Genomic DNA, 24408 nt, shown 5'->3' with positions numbered 1-24408 from the left:
ATTGAAAATGACTTGGAGCCTAGAGGGTCCCATGGTGTGTCATGCCTGGGTATCGGAGCCCAGAACCCAGGCACAGCCAATGAGGACAGTTGGCAGGGCTAGACCTGGCACCAGACCAGTGAAGCTGAGAGCATCCAAAGAGATTCTGAGAGAACGTCAATGCGCAGTAAGTGCATATCTTTATGTTATTCAGTTTTCCCATACTGGAATACAGCACTAACATTTTCAAAGTTATCCTATTTATTCCTAAAGGCACGTTCCTTACGTTTTCTATGATTTGCATACATTAAGATCAAAATAACAACAACAAAAAACTGTATATTATAAAGGCGGAAAGGTGCGAATCCTCAACTTAATGAAGAAATGCTGTCTCCTGATATAAGCCCCAGTCCCTGTGAGGTAACCTAACACAGTTGACAAAATGCAAATTAATTGGTACTGTTTTTTAAAGTAAAAAGCATTCATTAATGCCTTTGGGGGAGAGTTGACTTATTCCCTTGCAAAAGGGGCTGGGGATTGGAGGATCAGTTAGCATCCTCTGGCCTCTCCCAAATTACTTCTTATCTGCTTCAAGGCAACTTTTGTTCTCCCCGGATGCTCATTAAGGTCCCTTTGAGCTCTGTCTTTAGCAGTGAGTTACTCCTGTTCAAAAAGTGGTTTGAGAAGGGTCACAGGATGGATCTCTTCCAAATTACACCCCCCTCCCTACCCCTCCAAGTCTCAAACTCTTCCCGGACTGGCAGTAATATCCTGGGCACTATAAGCTTCTCCAGTGAGATATTTAGAGGGGATTTGCCCCATCTTTTGACAAGCTATGAGTATGAAAATCAGTTATTGGTGAGCATATCGCACTCAAGAGAATGGTCTCTATGGGCCTGGTTTTCCCTCTTGTTCCAAGGACTTAATGAGAGCCAAGTTTCTGGCCGGTGAGGCTGAGCTGTACACAGGAGAGCTAATATGTGCAACCAAAGATACCAGTTATTTGTCATAATGATTATTCTGGGACAATCTGAGCTTTGGGTTGGTCCTTGTCTAACCACAGAATTGCAGTATGCCCTTTGGAGGTATTTTACTATGCTCCTCCATGTCTAGATGTATGAGTGTTATTATATGATATCAAGTTTTTCCACAAAATGTCATTACAATTGGCTATTCATTTGTGTGCACAAACGTTATTATTTACTGTACTTAGTCCATTTCATAGTATCTTGTGACCTTCACCAGAAGTTCAGCATTCTTGGCAGGCATTTTTCCCCTTGGCCACAGAGAAACCCTGTACTTCTCTGGATCCTTCCAAGAGATGGAAATGCAATAGCAGCAGCTGAGGATATGAAAATAACTAGGAACAAAATAAACATCAAATTCAGAAACGTACTGAAAAAGACTTTTCAGCAGAAGCAGTTCTCTTTTGACACTGAACATTTTATAGGATTCAGTGATAATTTGGCTATTACATGGCTATTTTGAACAGAAAAAGAAAATTGTAGGTAGATAGAAATGTGGTTTCGTATTTTCAACATAGATGATAGAGTTCTGACTCCAGATTTTACTCTTAGATCCACATGGTTGATTAATATTACACTCTGAAATACATGCATATACTGAGAATAGAACAGACCTCTAATACAGTTCTCTTTTTAACCAGACACAAATAAAACTTCAGGACTTCGCACACACACACAAACAATGAATCTAGTTGGGTGGATGATGTCAGCACCTAAGTTTCTGCTGATAATTTCAGAATATACCATTTTTTTCATGTTTGAAAAAAGTTTCACTGATTGGAAGGCCAAAACTCACGGAGATACACAATGTCTTTGAGTGAGCATTCCAAAAAAATGAATGTCTCCTTCTGGCATGGATTGTTCTTTCTTCAGCATTCCTAGCTGACACAGCCACATTTCTTCAGTTATATGTTCTTTTACCCATGAGACTCCTGCACAGTCCCACCCAAAAGCATTCATATTGCTACATTACCATAAAAGTCTGCACTGTGAGTACTACTTAAAAAAAACAAAACAAATGGACTGCATTAGAACAAATAGCAGCCTCCCCTCCTGGATTGAGGAAAACATAGTTAACACTCTGTTTGCTGGAGTTTCGGTCCACTGGACAGGACAGCAACCTCTGAAATGAAGAGAGCCTCACTGTGGTGTACAGAGACTTCCATAATATTTTTTGCTTTTTTGTTTTTATTTTCTCCCAAAGGTATTTTAATGCATAAAATCTTAAATCTAAAACTGTCTTTGAGATCAGCAAGAAATATTTAAACATTTATGCATTCAGTTCATGATTCAGAGATTTATTTATAAGCCTGTTGATTTTGGGACACCCAACTCTTACATTTAAACTGCCGAAGTGAGTCATGTTTGTGGGAGGTAATTACTACCAGAAAGTACAACTAACTTGTAAGCTTCTCTTTAAAATGTCCACTCACAATCTACAATTACTGCAAATAACAGGCTACCAGGACTTTTGCTCTGTTTTATGGTTGTATATATTTATTATGAGTGCATTAAGCAATACCCAAACATACTTTTGTCACAGAGGGGTTCTTGAAGGAGAAATGAGTCCCTTTATTAGTATCAATATAGATTTCTGAGGATGTAGGATTGAAAAGATATAATCTCAAGGTATCCCTTTTATTACAGGGAACACAGTCTGGAGACCAGCTGGCTCAAACGAATAATAATGGATTCCAGTTGGTGGAAAATGTATACATGTGATTTACGTGTCATTAAAGATCAGATCCAACCCACTGAAATCATTGCAGGCACTTCCCTCTTGAACACCTCGGTCCCTCTCTCAGGCTGATTTTGTGTCCTCCTGGGAGGCTCCCTGATTCTCCACTTTGTGCTTAATAAAGCCCATGCCCATCTGACTAGAAGCAGAGTGGGTAGCTTCAAATGGGCCATCATGCCAGAGTCGCTGAGAACGTCATGTAGTTCAAATATCCAAGACTTTTCCTGCCCTAATCACTGCCTAAAATTCCACAGATATCTAGAGAACTGGTGTTGTAGAAAGAATAAACAGTAGGAGGGTTTTGGTGTTTGCAGTCAGCATTAATAAGAGACTGCCATGGCAGGGGTTGAGGGAAGCACCAAAAATGAAAGGCTGGTATTTCCAAAGACAAACTGGCTACTTCATGGTTTTATCCTGCCATCGCCTTAACCTGCTTTTGACTTAACCTTGTTCCACACAACTCTGCTATGATACCAAGGCCTCCCAGTCTTCCCTAAAGCCCCCTTGACTCCTGAACCCTTCTTTTGTGGTTTTGAGACTTACCAGCTGCATAATCATGCCTCTTTAGGCTACCTATGATCCAACTGCCCCCTTGGATCTGTCCACATTCATTCATTCATCACTCACTTACTCATCATCTGTTTAATAACTATTTACTATTCAATAGAGTGCCTTCTATTTATCTGTTGTTGTGCTAGGTGCTGGAATATGTCTGTCAACATGACCCAGTCCCTGTCTTTGTGGATCATACTGCCTGGTTGGGCAGACAGCCATAAAAAAATGGCAATTTCAGAATTGTACAATAAATGCTACATAGGGGTAGGTGGGTGCTATGGGAACACATCAGAAAGGCACTATACTTGACCTTGGGGGACAGAAAACACTTCTCATGAATGCCCACGTTTAAGCAAAGACCTGAAGGAAAAACAGGAGATGGGAACCTTAGAGGGGAGCAGAGGTAAAGAGACAGCATGAAATATTCTACGCAGAAGAAAAGGAACAGGTCAAAGACTGTGAAAAATATAAAGGTCTATTTCTGGGGTGTGCAATTTATTCACAGTGGATGGAAGCAGGCTGTAGAGCAGTAGTAGAATGATGGTAGAGGAGCCTGGACAGGTAGAGACCAGACTGAGAATGACTTTGACCTCCGTGCTATGGATTTTGAATGTATTGGGACCCTATGTACTGTTGAAGGAGGATGTACCCATCGCACTGCATTTCCACTGGAGCAGTACCTACCAGATTCTTTATATGCTTGTATCTAAGCATCCAGGCTTGACCCTAAACAAGTTAGTACACCCTGACCACTTGCCTAGCTTTACTCTCCTGTCCTTCCACAATTACCCTAGGCTGTGGCTAGAACAAGTTCACTGTCTGAATCCTCTGACTTGTGGCATTGCCCAATACATTCCACCTTCTTTAGTCACATACTCCACTTCTCAATCTCTGTGATTCATCTGGGCCCACAACATACCTATAACTCTCCTACTGCACATATTTTCATGGAAATATCCTACTTGCTCAATTTTAATTTGAATTAAGGTCTGGAACAAATAAAAAAATATGAGCTTACTATTCATTCATTAAATATTTAAGGAACTGTACATGCTAGGAAGTGTTTCAGGCAATACAGTAATGACCAAAAAAGACAAAGTCCCTACTCTCATGGAGTTGACATTTTTAGAGGAAGAAGACAGAAAATATAAACAATATATCAGATGGTGATAATTGTTATGTAGAAAATTGTTGTTGCAATCGTTATGTAGAAAACTTAAGCAAGTAAGCATTGCTAGAGGGTGTTATTTTATGTAGGATTGTAATATATATATATACACACACAAATAGAATAGATTATATATTATATTATTTATAAGTCTGTATCAACAAGTTTTTTAATGATCTCAGTATTCAACAATTAGAGAATTCATATAACTAATTTGAAATCATACATTTAGATAAGGAATGTTACTGTCACTTATAAATTTCAGATCTCAGAAGTTTTTTCTGATTTTTATCTCATCACATTCAATGTGTAATTATATTTTTAGCCTTATAGTGTAATAAACAGGATTTTGCAATAATCTTACTTATAGTCCAATTGCCCCTGGTTTAAAATAATTGTGACTTGATACATACCTGAATTAACATTTCGCTTTAAGGAAATAATAGTTAAACACTTCTCTATTTATATTTAATCTTAATTTTCCATTTGGAATCATGGGGAAACATTATTAGCAAGACCTTATGGGCAATAGTAGGGATTTCGATAGGGAGTGACACAAGTCCTCTAACACATGCCTAATAGGAGAGACAAAAAGTAGAATGAAGGAGCATTATTTGAAGAAATAAGAGCTGAGATTTTCCAGAACTGTAAGATGTCATGAGTCCTCAGATTAAAAATACACTAGTAGAAAGCAGGATGACTAAGTGTACAACATAGTAAAATTGAAGAACATCAAAAATAAAGAGAAATATCTTAATAGCTATCAGAGACAAAAGAAGGATTCCACCCAGAGGAGCACTCAGTAGACTGACAGCTGACTTGTCATTACTACAGTAGATGCAAGAAGACTGTAATGTCTCCATGAGCTGGGAGAAATTAACTTTCAGCCTAGAATTTTATACTCTGCAAAACTATTAAAAATGCATAAAAGAAAGACATTTTCATTACAAAGATTTAGACAATTAACCAATCATAGATTCTCGTGATAGGATATACTTTTTTAAAAAATGAACTCAGAGGGAAGCCATGGAATACAAGATAACAGTGAGCATAGGCATTGATAGAAATAAAAGATAGAATATTAACTACTGACTGTCAGATAATTTTGGGGTGATAAATGATAAAATTGAAGCTGTATATAACAATTTTAAATGTTTGATGTGAAGAGGTTAAGTGCTGAACAACTTTAGACTTTGCTTAAAAAAAATTTACAAGTAGGAATATATCTTAAAATTTTAATGGTAACCACCAAAAGAATAGAATCTATAGCTTCCAAACAGTAGAAGGGAAAAAAGGAAGACCAAAAACTTTATCAAGTTCAACACAAGATGGCAAAGGAGAAAATTGAAAGGTAAATGATATTAAAGTTATAAATGTTAGCAATATATGCAATATGTCAGCAATCATAATAAATATGAATGGATTAAACCAGGAGTTGCAAAGGACCAACTCCCATTGGTCCTTACCAGATTATAAATATCTTAGATCACATACAATTTCTGTAACCCTTTAAAAACATAAAAACCATTCTTATTTTGCAAGCCATACATAACAGGTTTCAGCCTGGATTTAGCTTATGGGAGTAGTTGGTCAACCTCTATATTAAACTTTTAGCAGACAACAATTTTCAGATTGGATTTTTTAAAAAGCCATCTATGTACTTCTCACAAGAGAAAAGCCTAAAGAAAATACGTTAAAGAATTACAGTAAAAGGTTGGAAACCATATACTATGAATACATCAACCAAAAAAAAGCTAGTTGTCTTTATTTGGATTTCCCGAAGGCAGACTCGGGGCAAGAATTCAAGTGCAGGTAGTTTATTTGGGAGGTGATCCCAGGAAACACCAGCAGGAGACATGGTAAAGGAAAGAGAAGGAAGTCAATAAAAGATGGGTTATCAAACCAGTTACCACTGTGGGCATCTGATGCTCAGTCCCACTGAGGAATACTGGGAGATAGAGTAGAACATGCCTCAGAGCTATCCACCTGGGAAGCAAGGTAGCTTGAGTATTTATTGACCAACTCCCTGGTGTTCTTTCCTGCAATACTGTGGAATGTACCCTTGCTTAAAAATAATGTGGACCAGTCACTTTCCTATTGGAAAACACAAAATTTATAAGTTTAATCTAATAGTTGTACATGGAAGGCTTTGCCCTCTCCCATCAAAAATACATTTTCTTTTCAAGAACCACAGAATATTTCCAAATATTCATCATGTACGAAATAACAGAGGAAGACTTAATAAAATTTAAAGAATAGTTAACATCTAAGACATTTCTCTAACAAGAATGAAATTAAGTTAGAAATCTACAATAAAAGGACAGAAAAAAATATGCTTGGAAACAAATAACATAGATTAAAGAGAAAATCATAATAGAAATTACATTTAGTACTAAAGAGCAATGAATGCACTACATGACAAACAGCTAAAGTTATGGTACTTAGAGGTGAATTTATAGAACAAAATGCCTTTATTAGGAAATAAAATATATTAAAAATAAGTTAGTGATTGGATTAAGAAGCTAGGAAAAGAACAAAAAAAATCCAAGAAATGCAGGAGAAAAGAAATAATAAAAAATAGAAATTAATTAAGCAAAAAAGCAAAGGAACAGTGGAGGGGATTAAACAAAATAAAAACTGATTATTTTAAAAAACTAATAAAAGAGACCAATCAAGAAAAAGAACAAAAGGAATAAAATTATAATATCAACATTCAAATAGGGGGCTTTACTACAGAGAGAGATTTTTTAAAAAGCACAAAAGATTACTATAAACAAATTTGTGTCCAAATTAAAAAATTTAGATAAAATAAATAATTTCTTTAAAAATCTACCACAAAAATTAATTTATTGAAAAATTGGACAACATGAATAGTCTAATAGTCATTGAGGAAATTAAATCAGTAATCCAAACTCTCTTCCACACCAAAAAACACCAGCGACTGATGATTTTTCGGGGGTGCTATATTTTCAAGGTACAGATGATCTAGAATTTACACACATTATTTTAGGGAACTGGAGAAGAGGAAAAGCCACATAGCTCATTTTCAAACCTAGTGTAATCTTGAGATTTAAAAAAATGTAAGAAAAGAAAACCATAGACTCATTTCATTTATGGGCACAGAGGTAAAACATTCTAAATAAAATAGTGGCAAATCAAATTGTTCAGTGTTTATGTTCAAGTTGGTGTCATGTTAGGAATGGAAGGATGGTTTCAAGTGGGGTTCCAAAATCTTTTGATATAATATACCATATTAAGAGATTAAGAAAACTTTATGATTACCTCAGTAACTCCAGAAAAAGCATTTGATTAAAAAAATTAACATTCATCATGATTTCTAGAAAATCTTAAACTAGAAACAGAAAGGAACTTTCTTTTTGTAATATTTACAATCGACAGTAATCATTCTTATTGATGAGACTGTAGAAACCAGGGATGAGGTAAAGATATTTCATGTCACCATTTCCACTCAGCAATGTGCTAGGGATTCTAAACAATCCAATAAGACAAATTAGAATACAAGAGATATAAGAATTTGAAAGAATATGAGGCATATTTATATACATGTAAAACCTAGGAGATAAAATTATTTCTAATAATGAACTGATATAAAATTATAAAACCAATTTGAGATTTGGTCCAGGTTTTTGGATACAAAGCTCAGCATAATTAATAGCATTCCTAATAATCAGAAAAGCAATACAAAAATATATTTTTCACAATGACAATAAAAACTATAATTAACCTAAGAATTAATCCAGTAAAGATGTACAAGATAACTTTAAAGAAAGTAAAGCATTATTGAAATAAAGTACCAAATAAGTGGAGAAGTCCAAATAAAAACCACGTTTTTGGATGGGAAGGTTTACTGTAAAAAAGAAGGAAATTCTCTCCAAATTAATTTATAAATTCAATGCAGTTCTATTTAAAATCACATCAGAGTTTTATATAAAACTTGAAAATGTCCTTTATATTCATATGGCAGAGAAAAGGACAAAAATAGCCAGAAAAATTTTGAAGAGCAAGGTGGGGAAGAGATTAATAATTTTTGTAAAATTACAGTGATTAACACAATGTGATTTTGGCACAGAGTCAGGCAAGATGACAAGTGGAATAGAATGCAGAGTTCAGTCCCATGCACGTAGGGAAACGTAATATCTGTCAGGAGTTGCATTACAGATCAGTGGTGTAATAAAATGCTGGTGCAGCAATAGATTTCCATATGGAAAAAGATAAAATTTAATTCTTACCTCATTCCCCAGGCTGGATTAAGAACTAAATGTGTAGAGCAGCCTTTAAAAATTTAGAAAATAGCTTAGGAGAGTATCTTTAAGACCTGAGGATGGAGAGAGAGAGCTCTTAAATAATATACAAAACCAATTAAGGAAGGAATTGATAAATTCGACTTCATTAAAATTCCGAATACCTTATAAAAAAGATACTATAAATTACATTAAGACAAAATACAGACTGAAAGAAGATATTTATGATACATATAGCTAACAAAGGATTAGTTGTCAGCACATATAATGATTGCCTACAAATTAAAGAGAGAGAGAAATAAAGAAATAGCTCAATAAAAAATAGGCAAAGTAGTATGAGATGGCAGTTTATAGAAGAGGATTGTTTAGTGGCCAGTAAACATGAAAAATTGTTCAAATTCTACTAGTAATTAGAGAAACACAAAGTAATGATAAGTTGCCATTTCACGTCACGAGCTTAGAAAAGTATTTAAAGCCTGACAATACCAAATGGTGTCTTGGATCTGGAGCAAGGGGAATTCTCAAATATTTCTGTTGGAAGTGTTAATTTGCACAAAATATTTGGAGAACAATTAGACAATATCTATCATAGATGAAATTCTGTATATCGTGTGCACTAGCATTCAAGCCCTAGACTTCTTGGTAAGGATTTCTGTAAGGATCATAATTTATTAGATGGTATTTTGTTACTATGATTTAAAATAATAATTACAGTAAGAGATTGATTCAATTATGATACATCTACACAATGGAATACTATGCTTAAATGTATAAAATAGAACTATATCTTTTGAAATGAAAAAATGCCCGTGATGTCTCATTAAGTGAACAATAATGCTCCACTACAATATCATCACCATTTCAAATCTCTCGAACCAGTGTTGTGTTCTCCCAGCTCGCCTATTCAAGCAACCCCACTGCACTCACTCTTCTGCAACCTCAGTGGAACTTCCTATCCACTCAGCTCTCCACTGTCACCTGACTTTCTCCTGTCTTTCACCACTTCCTTCCTATCCAGCTTAGAGTCCATGGCCCATTATTTCAACTAGTCTCTTGCAAACACTCTAAACTCTGTTGGCCCTTATATCTTTGATTTTTTTTTTTGCCCAATTTTCCTTATTGTAGTAAAATACACATATAAAATTTACCATCTTAACTATTTTCAAGTGTAGACTTGAAACTATTTTCAACTCTACACTTGAAAGTGGTGTTAAGTACATTCATATTGTTGTATTTGGTGGCAACCATCACCACTATCTACCTCTAGACCTCTTTCCATCTTGCAAAACTGAAACTCTATGCCCATTAACAAAAATTCCCAATTCCCCTTTCCTGCCAGCCCCTGACAAACACTGTTCTTTCTGTGTCTATGATTTTGACTAGTCTAGGTACCTCATAGAAGTGGAATCATACAGTATTTGTCTTTTTGTCACTGGCTTATTTCACATAGCATAATGGCCTGAGGATTTACCTATGCTGTAGCTTATGTCAGAACTTCCTTCCTTTTTAAGACTCTATAATATTCCATTATACATGTATACGTATACCACATTTTGCTTATCCACTCATCTGTCAGTAGACACTTGGTTTGCTTCCATGTTTTAGCTATTGTAAATAATGCTGCTGTGAACGTGGGTGTACAAATATCTCTTTGGGACTCTGCTTTCAATTCTTTGGGTTATATACCCAGACGTAAAATTGCTGGATCATATGGTAATTCTATTTTCAATTTTTTTAGGAACCACCATCTTTTTTCTTCCATAGCTGTATTATTTTACATCCCCATTAATTGCATACAAGGATTCCAATTTCTTCACATCCTTACCAACACTTGATATTTTCTGTTTGTTTTTTTCATAGCAGTCATCCAAATAGGTGTGAGGTGGTATCTCATTGTGGCTTTGATTTGAATTTCTAATGATTAGTGATATTGAGAATCTTTTCATGTGCTTATTGCCTATTTATATATCTTCATTGGAGAAATGTATATTCAAATCCTTTGTCATCTGTATTTCTGGTGTTGAATTTCAAGAGTTCTTTGCACATTCTGTATATTAATCCCTTATCAGGTATATGATCTGCAAATATTTTCTCCCATTCCATGTGTGGCCTTTTCACTTTGTTGAAAGTGTCCTTTGATGCACAAAAGTTTTTAGTTTTTATGAAGTCCTGCTTGTTTTTCTTTTGTTGCCTGTGCCTTTTATCTCATATCCAAGAAATCATTGCCAAATCTAATGTTGTAAAAGTCTTTATCCCATGTCTTCTTTTAACAGTTTCATAGTTTTCCTTCTTAGGTTTAAGTCTTTGATACATTTTAAGTTAATTTATGTATAGGGTGTTACATAAAGATCCAACTTCATTCCTCTGCATGTGCATATTCAGTTTCTCCCACACAATTTGTTGAAAAGCCCTTTCTTTCCCCCATTGAATTGTCTTGGCATCCTTGTAGAAAATTATTTCACCATGTAAGTGAGAGTTTATTTCTGGGCTCTCTATTCTGTTCCATAGGTATATGTGTCTGTTTTTATGCCAGTACCATGCTGTTTTGATTACTATAACTTTGTAATACATTTTGAAATCAGGAAGTGTGAGCCCAACAGGTTTGTTCTTTTTCAAGATTGTTTTGGCTACTTGAGGTCCTTTAAGATTCCATATGAATTTTAGAATGGATTTTTCTATTTGTGCAAAAAATGTCTTTTGATTTTGGTAGGAATTGCATTGAATCTGTAGATTGCTTTGGGTAATATTGGCATCTTAACCATATTAAGTCTTTCAATCAATGAACATAGGATGTGTTCTCATTTATTTATATCTTCAACTTCTTTCAGCAATGTTTTGTAATTTTCACTGTACAAGTCTTTCATCACCTTGGTTAAGTTAATTCCTAGGTATTTTATTGTTTTTGATGCTATTGTAAATGGAATTGTTATCATAATTTTCCTCTATTTCCCATTTAGATTGCTCATATATAGAAATGCAACTGATTTGTGTGTGTTGACTTTTTATTCAGCTACTTTCCTGAGTAAAACACTAACAGGTTTTTTTTCCGTGTGTGGAATCTTTAAGATTTTCTACATATAAGATTGTATTATCTGCAAGCAGAGATAATTTTACTTCTTCCTTTCCAATTTGGATGCTTTCTAGTATTTCTTTTTCTTGCCTAAGTGATCGGGCTAGTGCTTCCATACTATAATTAATTACTGAATAGAAATGGTGAAGTAGACACACTTGTGTTGTTCCTGATCTTACAGGAAAAGCCTTCAGTCTTTCCCATTGAGTATGATGTTTGCAGTGGGCTTTCTATATATGGCTTTTATTAGGTTGAAGTAGTTTTCTTCTATTCCTAGTTTCCTATGTGTTTTCATCATGAAAGAGTGTAAAATCTTTTTAAATGCTTTTCCTGCATCAATTAAGATGATCATGTGCTTTTCCTCCTTCTTTCTGTTAATGTGGTGTATTTCATTGGTCACCTTTCATAAGTTGAACCATCCATGCATTCAAGAAGTAAATCCAATTTGGTCATGATATATAATTCCTCTAATATGCTGCTGAATTCGGAATTCATGAATTTTGCTGAGGATTTTTGCATCAATGTTGGTAAAGAGTATTGGTCTGTAGTTTTCTTTTTTTGTAGTGTCTTTGTCTAGCTTTGGTATCAGAGCAACACTGGCCTCATGGAACATGTTAAAAAGTGTTCCCTCCTCTCCAGGTTTTTTGGAAGAGTTTGAGAATGAATGGTGCTTGTTCTTTAAATATTTGGTAAATATTTATTTATTTATTTATTTTTAACTTTAATAATATATTTTATTAAACCCAATATATCAAAAATATTGTTATTTCAACACACAATCAATGTAAACCAATTATATGTTGCTATTGAGCATTTGAAACATGGCTAGTCTGAATTGAGATGTGCTAAATATTTGGTAAATATTTAAAGTGAAACGAACAGGTCAAGGGCTTGTTGCTGTTGTTGTAGTTGTTGGAAGACTTTTGATTACTGATTCATCTCCTTACTAGTTATAGGTCTTTTCAGATTGTCTGTTTCTTTGTGGTTTGATCTAGGCAGGTTTTGTTTCCAGGAATTTGTCTATTTTATCCAGGTTATCCAATTTGTTGGCATACAGTTGCTCAGATAATTCTACCATTTTTATTTTGGTAGAATTAGTAATAATGTTATTTTCATTTTTGATTTTAGCAATTTGAGTCTTCTCTATTTTTTTCTTAGGCTCACTAAAGATTTGTCAATTTTGTTGATCTTTTTAAAGGACCAAATTTTAGTTTCATTGATTTTCTCTATTGTTTTTCTATTTTCTATTTCATTTATATCTGCTGTAATCTATTTTTTTCTTAGGCTCGCTAAAGATTTGTCAATTTTGTTGATCTTTTTAAAGGACCAAATTTTAGTTTCATTGATTTTCTCTATTGTTTTTCTATTTTCTATTTCATTTATATCTGCTGTAATCTATTTTTTTCTTAGGCTAGCTAAAGATTTGTCAATTTTGTTGATCTTTTTAAAGGACCAAATTTTAGTTTCATTGATTTTCTCTATTGTTTTTCTATTTTCTATTTCATTTATATCTGCTGTAATCTTTATTATTTCTTTATTACTGCTAGCTTTCTATTTGAGCTGTTCTTTGTTCTAATCCCTTAAATCATACTGTCAGTTTTGACTTGAGATCTTTCTTGCTTTTTAACAGAAGCATGTACAATTATAAGTTTCTCTCTCAGCACTGCTTTTGCTATATTCCATAAGTTCTGGTATGCTGTATTTTTGTTTTCATTCATCTCTGAGAATTTTCTAATTTCTCTTGTGATTTCTTCTTTGATTCTTTGGTCGTTTTTGAGTGTGATGTTTAATTTCCACAAATATGTAGGTTTTCCAATTTTCTTTCTGTTACTGATTTGTAATTCCATCCTGTTGTGGTCAGAGAAGATACTTTGTATGTTATCTGTCTTTTAAAATCACTGAGACAATTTGTGGTTTAACATATTGTCTGTTCTGGAGAATGTCCCATGTGCACTTGAGAAGAATGTGTATTCTGTTGTTATTAGGTAGAGTGTTCCATATATGTGGAAATGCTCCATGTATTGTGTTGTTCAAGTCCTCTATTTCCTTACATTATCTTCTGTTTGGTTGTTCTATCTATTATTGAGAGTGGGGTACCGAAGTCCTAACTATTATTGTGGAACTGTTTCTCCCTTCAATTCTCTCAGTTTTTGATTCAGATATCTTGATGGTCTGTTATTAGGTACATTAATGTTTATAATTGTTATATATTCTTGCTGTATTAAATCTTTCATTAATATATGATGTTCTTTGTCTCATAAATTTTTTTGATTTAAAGTGTATTTTGTCTGATATTAGTATAAGTGTACTTCAAAAAGTTCATGGAAAAATTCAGATTATCTTTAATTCTATTTCTCCACAAACTTTTTGAAGTAGCCTCGATTAGCCATCCAAGCTCTCTTTTGATTATTATTTGCATGGAATATCTTTTTCCATTCTTTCACTTTCAACCTATTTGTGTCTTTGGATCTAAAGTGAGTCCGTTGTAGATAGTATATAATTGGATCGTTTTTCTAATCCATTCTGCCAATTACATCTTTTCATTGGAGAGTTTAATTTATTTATATTTAAATTAATTACTGATAAGGAGAGACTTCTGTTAGTTTGTTATTTGTTTTCTATATGCCTTATAACTTTTTTGTCACTCATTTCTTACATGACTGTCTTCGTTTGTGTTTAGCTATTTTTTTGTAATGAAATGTTTTAATTCCCTTCTAATTTCCTTTTGTGTATAGACTATAACTACTGTCTTTGCAGTTACCACAAAGGATTATATTTAACATCCTAAAATTATAACACTCTAATTTGAATTTATTTTAGCTTAACTTTAATAACATGCAAAAACTGTGCTTCTATATAGCTTCACATCCCCCCCTTCCAGTTACTGATGTCACAGAATTACATCTTTATACTTGTGTATCCAAGAACATTAACTAATAATTTTTAAATGCATTAATCTTTTAAATTATGTAGAAACAAAATGTGAAGTTACAAACCAAAGTTACAAACCAAAGTTACAATAATATTAGCTTTCAGAATAGTAATTTTTTAAAAAATGTATTAGTCTCTGAAATCACATAAAAAACAAAAAGTGAAATTACAAGCCATTTTAACAATATTAGCTTTCATAATTGCCCATGTATCTGCCTTTACTGATATTGTCATTTATTCATACAGATTAAAGTTACTGTTTAATGTTTTTTTATTTCAACCTAAAGGGCTCCCTTTAGCATTTCTAGCACAGCTAGTGGTAACATACTTCCTCAGTTTTTGTTTATATGAGAATGTCTTCACTTCTCATTTTTGAAGGACAGTTCTGGCAGATACAGGATTATTAACTGATGGGGTTTTTTGGTTTGTTCTTTATGGTTTTTTTTTTTTTTTTTGGTTTGGTTTGGTTTGTTTTTTAGTGCTTTGAACATATCAGCCCACTGCCTTCTGGCCTCCAAAGTTTCTGATGAGAAATCTCCTGGTAATCTTATTAAGGATCTTTTGTATGTGATGATTTGCTTCTCTGTCACTGCTTTCATGATTCTCTATGTTGGTCTTTTGATAGTTCTATTTTAATGTGTCTTGGTGTGGGTCTCTGAATTCATCATATTTAGAAGTCATTGAGCTTCTTGGATGTTTACATTCATGCCTTTCATCTAACTTGAGAAGTCTTGGTTACTGTTTCTTCAAATAATCTTTCTACCCCTTTCTAATTTCTCCTTCTGGGGCTCCCACAATGTGTATATTGGCTTGCACGACAGTGTCTCGTGGCTCATATTTTAATATGACTCAATAATTTCTACTGTCCTATTTTCAAGTTTGTGAATTCTTCTGCCTGTTCAAATCTGCCTTTGAATCCTCTAGTAAATTTTTCATTTAAATTTCTATATTTTGTCAGCTCTAGAATTTCTTTCTGATTGGTTCTTTTAAAATTTTCTATATCTTTATTGATATTTCCATTTTGTTCATTTGTCATTTCTCTCTCTCTCTTTTTTTTTTTTTTTACTATTCCACATTTTTTTTTTTTTCACGTTTTTGTTTTCAAGCTTTTGGCTAGCAGTCTGCCACACTTTGCTGTTTCTTTGTATGCCTTGTGATTTTTTATTGAGAACTGGACTTTTTATTGAGAACTGGACATTTGAATCTAATGATGAGGTAAATCAGATTATCCCCCTTTCTCAAAGTTTGCTGCTTTTTGTATTTGTTTCTTTGTTTTGCTTTCCTTTTTTATTGTTTTGAAGGGTTTCTTTGTTTTGTTTACATGTTTGTTTGTTTGATTGTTGTAGTCTGTCTCCATGCAGAGGATTAGCCTCAGGTGTAAATTTAAGGTCTTCTCAGGTCTTTTCTTAGCCTGTGTCTTTCCTTGGGCAAGTAGGATGGCTTTCTAATTTCTCTCATCTATGTAGTTGCTTTTGAATATTCCAGTTTTTAATGTATGGCTCCCTAACAGGGACAAAGAGAGAAATTAAGGCAGGGGAGCCATGATTATAGAACATTATATTTCTATATTCTCTACAGATAATATTACAATTAAGTAACTGTGAAAGGTAATTAACTTAATAAAACTGTTTTTTATTATATGTTTTTGTATTTGTTAACTTTTGAAAACTTGATTTTGTTGTAAATTTTTATTCTAAATAAATATATCCATTTTTATTAATCACTTTCAATTATTTTTCCTAAAGAGGACCCCATGAATTGTTTAATCTTCAGGCCTTACAGAACCTGGGTCTACCCCAGTACAAAGTAATGAGTGTGGCAGGAGAGAAACATAAGAGGGACTGTGGGAGTTCTGAGAAGGAAGAAATTATTAATGACAGAGATGATGAGGGAAGAATTTTAGCTAAACTATGATCAAGTGGAAGAACTTAAATTCAGAGAATGGGAAATAAGGTTCTAAAATGAAGAAGGAAATTCTTCATAACTTTTTAATAATTTCTATCCCTGGATCTACCCACTAAAATATGCTGTTTGTTATTGACAAATCTCCTTCTGTACATTCACACCTTTTCTGACCCCGTATCTAAAATCCCATATCATATTTCCTGCTTATGTTTTGTGGACATGGGTTTAAGTAACAAATTAATAAAAATCTGGTGGGTGTTCAAGAAGAGAATTTCCCAGGATGGATTCTGGGTAGGGGTTCAAACCAGGGGAAATGTGACAATTCTTGATAAAATCCAGGCCCTATTACATGAATTATATGGAGATAAAACAAACTTTCTTCCTTCTTCTTTGATTATGGTATAATTAGTGAGCAGGAGTCAGAGAAAGTCCTATTTTTAAGTTCTATGGCTGGACTTATTGTCATTCATTCATGAAGAGGAAACAGTCATAGCATTCAGAAGCGAAGAAAAATTTGTTTCTTCTGTGGAACAGTATTGCTTAAGTACCATTACACTGTATCCATAACTTGTTAAGATTATGTGTGCATGTGTGTGTGTGAGTGTGTGTGTGAGTGTGTGTGTGTGTGTGTGTGTGTGTGTGTGAAAGAGAGAGAGAGGAGAGACAGAAGGACAGACAGTAACGGACAAAGGACAGAGACAGAAAGACAGAGGACAGAGACAGAGACTGAGACTCACCATGTTCTGTGAAGGGTGGGGGAATCCCTGAAGAAAATGCCTGGTGCTCTATGTCTACAGGCACTTCCTTCCCCATCTGGGGCCACTTATCACACTGGCAGACAGCCTTCCACAGGTCTGGTGACTCACTGGGCAGTTCAAGGGGCCCTTTACTTTGGATGACTCAGCATCAAGTGAGCTTACTCTGAACCAGGCTGACATCAGCTGGGACAGGACAGCATAAGGGACCCAGAGGGTCAGTCCTCGGGATCTGAGAAACAAGGCTGGAGACAGGTGGAAACAGGTGAGTAAGTGCTGAATCACAGAATAAAACTGAGGGCCATAACTCCTAGAGTTGGGAACATGGGAGCAATGAATTCTGACAACGACTTCCTTCTTGCCGGGGGCTGACACAGACCCTGCTGAAATGCAGCAATGCTCTTGTCATCTGATCAGTCTCTCCCTAACCTCAGATTGAGTGACTAGGCTTCTGCTCTGGCTCATGATGAGTCTCCTGCTTTCCACTCATTCTTGTCGTTGTTTTCCAGGCTCCTCAAGATTGGTGGTTGAGCTCTGGATTTCTGGTGCCATGTTTCCTGCTGCCAGGTTGTCCCATGCCAGCTCTTCCCAGCCAAGGATTGCTACAAGTTATCCTAGCCAGGCTCCTATCCCTGCAGTCTGTCAGCCTCTCAGGGTACCCTCGTCTTGTAATATTTCTGACATGAATGCAGAAGACACACACTTAACACTTTCCAGGTGTTAAACTCTGCATAGGGACTACCATATTTGATATTTAATGCAATTTCCTCCTTACAGTTATCCTCCCAGACAGGTATAATAATCTGTATTACAGGTAAATAAACAGAGACTCAGAGGTTATAATTTGTGTAGGTCACATGGATTCCCATCTTTAATCTGTTTTTATTCCTTTTTATCCTACATTTATGAAATGTGCTTTCGTTGCCACTCTTCAGAACTGGGGATAATAATACTCACAGGATTGTTGTGAGGATTAAATTAAATCCTTGGTATGAAAGTGCCTAGCACATGGTAGATGTTTAACAAATAGGTGTTTCCTTATTTCATCCTATTCTGACTTCTGCTTAGAAAACCTGGCTCTGCTGACTGTATTGGGGCTTGGAATACTTGTACATCTAGTACAGCACCAGGGCACATAGCAGATTGTAGCGAATGTTGGATGCGTTAATTAATGGAAAGTCAATGGAAGCATTAAAATTCCATTTAGAGTTTGCAAAAACCTCAAGACCATCTTTTGCCCCCTAAACTGTGCTCCTGTTGATTGCCCACTATTGGGGTCTGTAATCTGTACATCACATCTGCTGTTTTGCTCAATTTCTCCTCATCTTCAGCTGAACCTCTTCAGCTCATCTCCACACGTCCATATGAATGTGCTTCTCTGTATTTGTCATTGAGTACCAGGGGCTCCTAGTTTGCCTGTTCCTTTACTTTCTAAGCTACAATCCTGATCTTCTGGACTAAAGAGGCTGAACTGGAGAGAGATGTTTAGCTGAGTGAGTCACTTACTTAGGAGATGGTGGCAACATTCCACTGCAGTGGGGTTAGATCTGGGCTGAGTAAGGCCATCTGCTGGCTCAGCACCTTTCCAAATAATTAAGCAATCTACTGAGAGCCTGGCGTTTGGAATCACAGAAAAAAAGCTTTGGATAGAAGTACAAGTCAAAAGTCTATAGATGTTTTTCCCCTAGCCAGCAGTTCCATTAAGGAAATTTATTTTAGTGTTTTGGAAAGATGAAGATTTTAGTTCGGTTGTGGACACATCCAGCCATTACTCAGTCCTCAGTCAGCAGATTCAAAGGAAGCTCAGAAGAAAAACCCAGGGCCCCGGGCCATCTATAAGACCTAGGCACAGCTGTAGCCATGCCAGGAGGAGGGTACCTGGACCCCTGCTCCAACTCTGTTGAGCATCTATTAAGGGTCACAAGAATGATACCTGGAAATCAAGGCAGAAACTGCCTCTAGATCTTGATCAGTCTCCAAGTCAATAATCTTGGAAAAGGATAAAGAAGTCCATAGAAGCAAGTACATAAAGTACAGGAGGATATAGTGACCTAGAAATTTCCTGCTCCTAAAGTCCTTCTGTCTGTCTCACAGCTGGGGCCACTTCGGGACTACCTTGAGATCAGCTCTGTCCCAGACTCTACAATCAATTTCGTTTCTGGTCAGGGAGAATGTAGGAATCCTTTGGGGATTCAGCGTCAAGTCCTCCCTGCTCTAGCACCTACTCTAACCTTGCCGTCCTGAATCTGATAAATGTATTCTTATCTTGTACTTTTTGATCAGGTCTTTCCTTGTGACTCAGGAGTTCCAGACCTGCATCCTCATCTTACTCCTACACACCTGAGCTCTTCCTTGCCTGTGTATTTCCAGGACTGGAAGCTTGCGTAGCTATCACAAGAACTTGTAGGAATCAGACTCCTCTGTTGCTTGTCAAGTATAAGTAGATTCAGCTCATCTAGTGTTGAAATCTTCTAGGACAACCTGCTCTAATCCATTGCATCAGCTAGGTTTTGCAACTTAACCCCATCACAATTTGGTCTGCCCAGATCTGATGTTTGACTGCACCTTGATCATGAAAGAGTACAAGTAGGTGTATTAACCCATACATGCCTAATATTTCTATTTGCATGTAGAATGCTGGGGCATTGGTGAAAGCTTCTAAGGTAGCAGGGTATCTAGAAATCCTAGAGATATCACTGAGCATGAAAGAGATTACCATTTCTACTTCTGCACTGAAACCTACGAACCATTTGAAGAAGCCTGGCTTCTAGTACGGCATGTGTTGATTCACAACAGCCTTCTAAGGACCTTGGTAATACACCATATGCCTTCATTTCAAAGAAGTAGCCAATTAAGGATTTTACACTGCTGTGAAGCAATAAAAATTTCCCTAAACAATAACTGTACAGAGGATCGCTTCCAAGATTGAGATTTTGTTATTTCATTTCAGGCATTCTAAATTAAGCCCTGGAGAAACATTTTACTGCTAATAAATAATCACTTGTTGTAATATGCATTATTGTTGAGATAATAGGCTACATCAATATCTATTCATGTTATTGTTAACTGGGAAATAAGACCTGAGAATACTACTCTGTATCCCAGTAGAGAGAAAAAACTAATGTTAATTTTCATACTGTCATGTTTGGTTTAAATTATCTATTCTAAAATATAGACATGTATTCACCTTCAATATAATGAATTCGTTTGTTACCCAGCCACATTTGATTTTTATCAAATTTTTCTCTACAACAATTGTATGATAGGACACAGAAGTACAAAACAGTCCATGACTTATCAATTGATAAATAATACATTGAAATTCACTAAAAGAGAGTGTTGATGAAATCTTACATTTTAAAAAAGGAGCTTTATAATAAACTTTAAAATTCATATCTTGAAGGTTTAAAAAAAATCTTGGCTCGGATTCATGTGTGTTTCTTCCCTGCTGGGCTACGTTTCAGAATGTGTTGATTATTTTAAATCCTGAATCTCCTATATACACACCAATTTTTAACAAATATTATCAACTCTTCAGGGGGAGAGTCACAGCCTCTGATTGACTTCAAGATTTGATTGGAGTTTTTAATACACAAGAAGAGATTGCTGGAAAATTAACTATTTTTCTCTTGTGGTTATTTTAGAGCTTAATTTTTAAAAGGCATTTGTTCAAAAATAAATTTGGGTGATATGAGGTTCATGAAATAATTGCTTTGGGAGAATCTATAGTGACTCTAAGCCTTTTGTTTTCAATGTTATGATCAAGCACCTCTAAAGCTATATAACTGAGTAGGGATTAATAGAGAGTGGATTGGCCATAAATAATCAATAAAAAGAAACCAACTTAGTAAAATGATTTAAAATCCAAACTAACAGTTTGCCTGACAATAGCTAGTACAATGACATTTATAGTGGTCAAGATATAAATCTCTACTAACCGAAGAAGAAACAGTAAACCAACTATGCTCTAGAAATTGTGATTTTAAATAAAAAGGATAAAAAGGACCTTGAGTTTGCTGAACTTTGTAAGGATGAAACTGAATAAACATTAATAAATGGAAAATCATCCTGCAAGTTTTAGAATTTCTTTTCAAACCGTAGAGTAAATTTTGGCTTATGTAGCTAACCAATGCTTGAACTGAAGCAGCCAGGACGTGAGGGACCAATATCCCAGAGAAAAGGAATATTGAGGAAAGCTCAAAATTTGGCATGAATTTTGTCTACAGGCATCTAATGAATCTCAAGCTGTGCAGGGCAAAGTCTAGGAAACTAAGCAGAAACAACTGAAACACAGAGTGGAATTTTTGACAGTCTCCTGGTACTAGGGAGACAAAAGTTGCATTTTGGAAACTGCCAAAGAAGTAAGGGAGATAGTTAACACCCTGGCTTTCACTTGGGATCCCCGGAGGTTACATCACCCTGGAGGTAAACCGAGTCTTATGAAGATTATAATTCTCCTTCGAGTGAAGTCAATTCGTGATTAGCTCAAACTAATCTGACTCTCTTCTGGATGCCTCACAAAGGATAAGGTAAATCTTCACTGGAGAAAGAAGAGCATCCAAAGCCATCAACTTTTGAAATCACAATGTCCTTGCTAACAACAGCAACAACCAGGCATACCAAGAAATTTGACACATGCATGACTCATACATTGAAGTTATCATACATGCATTTAAAAATAATTGAGATTATTATGTTAAAAAAAATTGAAATCAAGATGAGTTTTGCCAGAGTACTAATATATAAAAAAAAAGAAAATTCAAAAACTAAAAAATGTGATAATGTAAATTAAACTATAACTAGTTGTATTTTATAATTAATTGTATGTAAGAGAGGATTACTAAATTGGAAGTCAGTTCAGTAGAAAATAACAAGACTTGAGCACGGACAACAAAAAGAGTGCAAATACAGTATAAGAAATAGATGAGACATGGTGAGAAGGTCCCTTCAGAATGGGAGGGGAAAAATGAGGTAAGACACAACGTTTAAAGAAATAATAATAATAATTACATAAAAACAATAAAATAGTTCAAGTCACAAATTTAAGAAATGCTACAGCTCTATGCAAAATAAACAGCTAGCTAGTCCCCCACTACATCCTACCCCAACCCCACACAGTATATCATTGTATAGTTGAATTTATCCCAGGAATGCAAGGTTTATCTAACATTATAAAAATCAATGAAATGCAATTCACCACTGTAACTGAATAAAGGGGAAAAAAAATGTCAATTGATACAGAAAGAGTATTTGATCAAATTCAAAGCCCAACAATGGTTCAAAAGAAGAGGATTTAGCAAAATAGATATAAGAGAGAAGTTCCTTAACTGGATAAACAAATATGTACAAAAAACTTAGAACAAACATCATATTAATTTTGATTTATCAAAAATTTTCCTCCGTAGATCAAGAATGAGACAAAGATGCCTAATATCGCCACTTGTATTTAACATTGTAGTAGAGTTACTAGCCAGTACAGTAAGGCAAAAAGGTAGAATTAGAAAGAAATAAAACTGTTAGAAAAATTCAAAATAATCTATGCACTTATTTGTAAGTGAGTTTACTAAAGATGCTGCATAATAGATCAGTACAACAATTGTTTTATTTCTACGTACAAGCAACAAAGAATTTTAAAATAAAAAAATTAAATATACAGTTTATAATGCATCAAAAATATCAAATATACAAAAATGCATCTGATGAAAAATGTGCAAGACTTCTATGCAGAAAATTACAGAACATCATGGAAATAAAGATTATACCATGGTCATAGATTAGAAGACTAATATTGTTAAGATGTCAAGTCTTAAAAAATTGATCTGTAGAGGAAATGCAATCTCAACCAAAATCTTAGAAGACATTTTTGGGGAGAGGGCATGGAAATCAACAAGCTGATTGTAAAATTCATACAGAAATACAAAAGTCCAGAAATGGCCAAGAGAATCTTGAAGGAAAGCCAGTTTGAAAAACATATTGTCATACGCCAAGACTAATTATAAGATTATAGTAATAAAGTCAGTGTGCTATTTGTGCAAGGAGAGACCAGTTTAAACTGAGGAATGAACATAAAAGAAAGTCCAGAAACAGACCTAAACATATAGTCCTTTGATTAATGGCAAAGAGGGCTCTGAAGTGCATTGAGGGAAAGATGGTCTTTTCAATTAGTGGTGCTGGATCAATTGAATATCCATACTGAATAAAAGGAAATTATATTTAAAATCAGTTGCAGGCTGATTGTATAACTAAGTGTGAAAGGCAAAACCAATAAACTTCTGGAATAAAACAGGAAAATATCTTTGGGCTTTTGGGGTAGGAAAAGACTTAAAAAGCACTAGACATAATGGATAAATAGAACATAAACAAGCAAAGAAACAAATCATAATTGACAAATGAGACTATACAAAATTAAGAAACTGATAATCTAATGACTACATTAGGAGAGTGAAAAGGCAAGCCAAGAAGTGGAAGATGATTTCTGCAACCCATATAACTGAAAAAGGACACAAAACTCTTACAAAAAAAGAGAAATGGGAAAAATGTGTAAATGGCTATTTCACAAAAGAAGGTATCTATATGGCAAGCGAACATGTGAACATATACTCAAAATTATTAGTTATCAGGTAAATGAATGGACACAAAGAATAAGTACATTTTTTAATGACACATATGACAACTATACTGATTTGATCATCACACATTGTACACAAATACTGAGTCAACTCTGTACCCCACAAATATGTACAGTTATGTTTGAATAAATAAATAAATACAATAAAATAAAATACCAGAGAAATGGCAAAATGAAAACAAAAACAAGTTATTAGTTGTCAGGTAAACGAAAATTCAAATTATAAGCTACTACCACACATTCCCCAGAATGGCTAAAATAAAAAGGACTGACCATACGAGGTTTTGGCAAGGGTGCAGACCAATTGAAAATCTCATATACTGCTGTTGGGTGTGCAAATCAGTAAAACCTACTTTGAAATGCTGTTTGGGATATCAATGAAAGCAGAACAG

At 34.8% G+C, this 24408-nt stretch overlaps 1 long non-coding RNA gene across 1 annotated transcript; it reads right to left on the bottom strand.

Moving 5' to 3' along the window:
• Window positions 1-222: 222 nt before the first annotated feature.
• LOC134380488 (uncharacterized) lies at window positions 223-17457 on the bottom strand. The gene is made up of 3 exons (XR_010023883.1): window positions 17371-17457; window positions 8716-8801; window positions 223-1339 (listed from the first exon to the last, which is right to left on the bottom strand). It is a non-coding gene; the product is annotated as an uncharacterized LOC134380488 (long non-coding RNA).
• Window positions 17458-24408: the final 6951 nt, after the last annotated feature.

This window comes from Cynocephalus volans, chromosome 6 (assembly GCF_027409185.1).
Source record: "Cynocephalus volans isolate mCynVol1 chromosome 6, mCynVol1.pri, whole genome shotgun sequence".
NCBI classification, from domain to species: domain Eukaryota; kingdom Metazoa; phylum Chordata; class Mammalia; order Dermoptera; family Cynocephalidae; genus Cynocephalus; species Cynocephalus volans.
This window is presented reverse-complemented; position numbering and strand designations above follow the sequence as displayed.